This window comes from Neovison vison, chromosome 11, assembly GCF_020171115.1.
Source record: "Neovison vison isolate M4711 chromosome 11, ASM_NN_V1, whole genome shotgun sequence".
Classification (NCBI taxonomy): Eukaryota; Metazoa; Chordata; class Mammalia; order Carnivora; family Mustelidae; genus Neogale; species Neogale vison.
In genome coordinates, this window is record NC_058101.1 from 71,701,401 (window position 1) to 71,706,328 (window position 4,928).

The following is a 4,928-nucleotide window of genomic DNA, read 5'->3' on the forward strand; positions in this document are numbered from 1 at the left end:
CTATTCTATATAAGCTGGGGACTTTGGAGGTTCAAAGTAACAGATGGTTATTGCTGTTAATAAGCTTATAAAACAGCTCAAAGGCAAGAGTTCTGGAGGTTTAGAGAAGGGAAAGAGTATGTCTGGCTAGCAGATCTTGAAAAACTTAGAGAAACTGACATTTAAGATGAACGATCAATGAAAAGTGGGATCCAATAGGCAAAAATGGCCAGGTGGTGAGCATATTCTCAGTGAAGGGTATGGAAAAAGGCTCAGAGATGGGAAAGTAGTAGGCACATATAGGAACCAAGAGCGGAAGACATTATGTAGCTAAGAAGTAGGTAAAGCAGAATAGAGAGGTTAACTCCGTATCTAAGAGAGCTTTGAATGCCAAATGTGTTAGTGTTAAGTCCTCTAAGAACTGGACACTTAGATGGGATTAAAAGGAGGAGAAGCTGGGAGAGCCCTTAGGCCACAATACAAGACTAACCCAGCAAGGAGAAAGCAGGAGGGAAGGTCTAGCTTATCTTTCACACTAAGCAAGTTTCAACAAGGTTGTGGAAGGGTACTCTAGTCAAAGCTGACCGTAAGAGCAGTCTTGTATCTCCCAGGAATGGCCTACCTTAACACCCCTGTAGCGCTTGGTTACTGGCTGGGGGTAGCTGGTAGGAAGTAAGTCCTCTGTGCAAAGGTGGTAGTGGGTTTCAGAGCACAGCAACTGAGGCCTTAGTCAATTACACTCTAGCAACTCTCTATATAATCATGGACGAATACTTTAAGAAGCATAGAAATAACCTCTCTTGCCTGATCCATCCTCTGTTAGTCCTAGATATAATAGCATACACTTAAGTAATGGTTACTCCGTGCTGAGCAACAACCCCACCAATATTATCTCCATTTAAAAGATGAAAAAAGAAAAAAAAAAAAAGATGAGGAAGCTGAGGCATGAAAAGGGAATAAATAAAAGACAAGAAGGTAAGTGAGACATAGAGCTGGGTCCAGAGTCTGTGCTCTTAAAGACTATATTAACTACTCCTAATAAGATTATTAGGGAGGGGAAGGAAGAGAAGCATTAATCTACCTGGCAAAATAATTTAGAAACCAGGGGCACTTGAGTGGCTCAGTCAGTTAAGCAACTGCTCCGGTCATGATCCCAGAGTCCTGGGAGCTGGCTACCAGCTCAGTAGGGAGCCTGCTCCTCCCTCTCCCTCTCTGCTGCTCCCCTGCTCATGCTCTCTCTCTATCTCTCAAATAAATAAATAAAATCTTTAAAAAAAAAGAATTTAGAAACCAGAAGGCACATTTGGTTTAAATTGCATATTTGGGTTTTATTTTTATTACTCATGGCCAATTGTACTTTTTGCTAGAATTAGCCTATGTGCTTGATTCTTTGCCTCCTTTCCGATTACCTTAAAAAGGTCATTTATTTTGAAGTATTTATCCTAACAGACAGGGGAATGAACAGAGATAAAACTCAAGTCAGTCAGCATCGCTGCTATCTCCATAGTCTTTGGGGGATAGTTATGATGGAGATGTTCATTTTTAACTGGAGTAGAGAATTATCTGTGGGATGAAATTATCCATATTGACTATTTTCCGCTATGTTTTCTCCTAATAGTTTTATTGTTTTAGCCCCATTTTAAGTCACTGAACTATTTTGAGTATAATGTTTTTATTTATTTATTTATTTGACAGACAGAGATCACAAGTAGGCAGAGAGGCAGGCAGAGAGAGGGGGGGGAGGCAGGCTCCCTGCTGAGCAGAGAGCCCAGTGAGGGGCTCGATCCCAGGACCCTGGGATCATGACCCAAGCCGAAGGCAGAGGCTTAACCCACTGAGCCACCCAGGTGCCCCGAGTATAATGTTTGTATGTGGAGGTGTATGTATGTTTGTATAGGGGTGCAGCTTCACTTCTTCGTATATGGATATTCCGTTGTCCCAACACCATTTGTTGAAGAGAACATTTTTCCCTCCTTGGATGGTCTTGGCATCCTTGTCAAAAATCAGTTGGTCTTAGACATTTGGGTTTAGTCTTGGAATCTCTGTTCTATTCCATTGGTTTATATGTCTGTCCTTATGTCAGTACCACACTGCTTTGATCACAATAACTTTGTGAAATAAGGAAGTAGGAGTACTCCAACTTTGTTTTTAAATAATGTTTGACTAATTGGGGTCCCTCTAAGTTCCATATGAATTTGAGGACGGACATGGATCTGTCAATGGACTCCTAGACTTAACACCAAAAACGTAAGAAGCAAATTAAAAATAACCTGGACATCCTAAAAATTTAAAAAGTGTGGATATCAAAGGATATTATCAAGAACGTGGAAAGCCTATCTACAGAATGGGATAAAATAGGGTGCCTGGGTGGCTCAGTTGGGTAAGTGTCTACCTTTGGCTCAGGTAATGATCCCAGGGTCCTGGGATCATCCCAGCTCAGTGGGGAGCCTGCTTCTCCCTCTGCCTACCTCTCTCTCTATCTCTCTGACAAATAAATAAATAAAATCTTAAAAAAAAGAATGGGATAAAATATTTGCAAATCCCATATTTGAGAAGACTTCAACTTCCAGAATATATAAGAACTCTTACCATTACCAACAACAAAAGGACAACGTAATTTTTTAAAAGGGCAAAGAACATGAAAAGATATGTCCTCAAAGAAGATATACGAATGGCAAATAAACTCATGAAAGTATATTAAATATTATTGGTCATTAAGAAAATGCAAATCAAAACCACAACGAGGGCGCCTGGGTGGCTCAGTGGGTTAAGCCGCTGCCTTCGGCTCAGGTCATGATCTGAGGGTCCTGGGATCGAGTCCCGAATCGGGCTCTCTGCTCAGCTGGGAGCCTGCTTCCCTCTCTCTCTCTGCCTGCCTCTCCATCTACTTGTGATTTCTCTCTGTCAAATAAATACATAAAATCTTTAAAAAAAAAAAAAAAACCACAACGAGATACCAACTCACCTACTAGGATGACATTCATAAAAAACAATTTAAAAAATGGGGCACCTGGGTGGCTTAGTTGGTTAAGCAACTGCCTTCGGCTCGGGTCATGATCCTGGAGTCCTGAAATCGAGGCCCACATCAGGCTCCCTGCTCAGCAGGGAGTCTGCTTCTCTCGCTGACCTCTCTCTCCTCTCATTCTCTCTTTCTCTCTCTCTCTCTCAAATAAATAAATAAAATCTTAAAAAAAATAACAAAAATGGAACACTAAGGCAATGATACGGAGAAATAAGACCTTGATCCATTGCTGGAGGGGATGCACAACGATGCAGCCACTATAGAAGGCATTTTGGTAGGTCCTCAAAATATTAAACATAGAGTTATCATATGACCCAGAGATTCCACTCCTAGGGTATATAGCAAAAAATAATGGAAATATATGTCCACATAGAAAGTAGTATATGAATGTTTATAGTAGCATTATTCATAGAAGTCAAAAGGTGGAAACAGCCTGAATGTCCATCAGGGGATGAATGAATAAACATATTGTGATATACAAATATGATGAGATATTGTCAATCAAAAAGCAGGACCACAATGCTGATACATGCTACAACTTAAATGAATCTTCAAAACATGTTAAGTAAAAGAAGCTAGACACAAAGAGTAACATATTGCATGATCCCTTTTATATGATATATCTAGAATAAGAAAGTCCATAGAAGCAGAAAACGGGGTGGGAGAAGGAGGGGATGTAGATTATTTAATGAGTGTGGGGTATTTTTCTAGGATGATGAAAAGTTTGAAACTAGAGAGAGGTGGTGATTGAACTACATTGGGAATATACTAAATGCTACTGAGTTGTATAATTTATAATGGTTAATTGCTTATTATATGGATTTTACCTCAATTTAAAAAAAAGATTAAGAAAACTCAATTAGGAAAAAAAATTATCCATGATTTGTCTGTTTCTCTATAATGTGAATGAGAGAATTGGGTTACGTGCCCCAAATCATACTTTACAATTTCAAATTCAACATATGACTAGTCTACAATCTACCGTAGAATAAATAAGACTAGAATAAACTTTGTATCCTATGTACCACATCTCATAGAATTACTAAGGCTAGAAAAGTGAAGGACACAGCTCTTTATTATAATACAGTCTACCCTAAAACAGGATTCAAAAGGTAAACACTAAAGTGAATATGGATATATAACAAATCATCTTCTCTCACTTTTTAAGTGGGGAGTGTGAGATACAAATGCATGTGTCTATGAACATCAGTGGGTGTTGGGGGTAACAGAGTTAAGAAAGCATAAGATGGGGGCACCTGTGGCTCATTGGGTTAAGCCTCTGCCTTCGGCTCAGGTCATGATCTCAGGGTCCTGGGATCCAGCCCCGCACAGGGCTCTCTGCTCAGCGGGGAGCCTGCTTCCCCTCCCCTGCCCCCGCCTGCCTCTCTGCCTACTTGTGATCTCTGCCTGTTCAATAAATAAATAATTAACTAACAACAACAAAAAAAGAAAGCATAAGATAAAGAGAATTCATAAACTAATCAGGATTCTCACTGCCTTTGTCATGATCTCAAAATATCAATATCAATAATGAAACACATTGGAAGCTGGTATTTACTATTGGCTTTCTCAGAGCTTTTTAAAAGCAATAACCCGGGGAACAGCTCTAAAGGTCCTGAGTACCAATTATGCCATCTGAAGTGTATGTAATCAGATTCCTGGAGAGAAAGTGGCATCTTTAAAGAAGGTGCTAAGCATTCCTCTGCTGTATAAAAGGTTCTTTTTCTTTAGTAGTAATTTCACATGAGACTATTTGGATATTTTTGACAAATTAGTGCAAATTGGATTAATTTAGCCCATTAGCTACAAAGAGGGATGTGATGGCAGAGCTTTATTTTCATTATATATAGCTGATAATAATAGCTAGTATTTATTGAGTGATTACGCTCAGTGATAGTCTAAGTGTTTTACCAGTAACCATCGCATT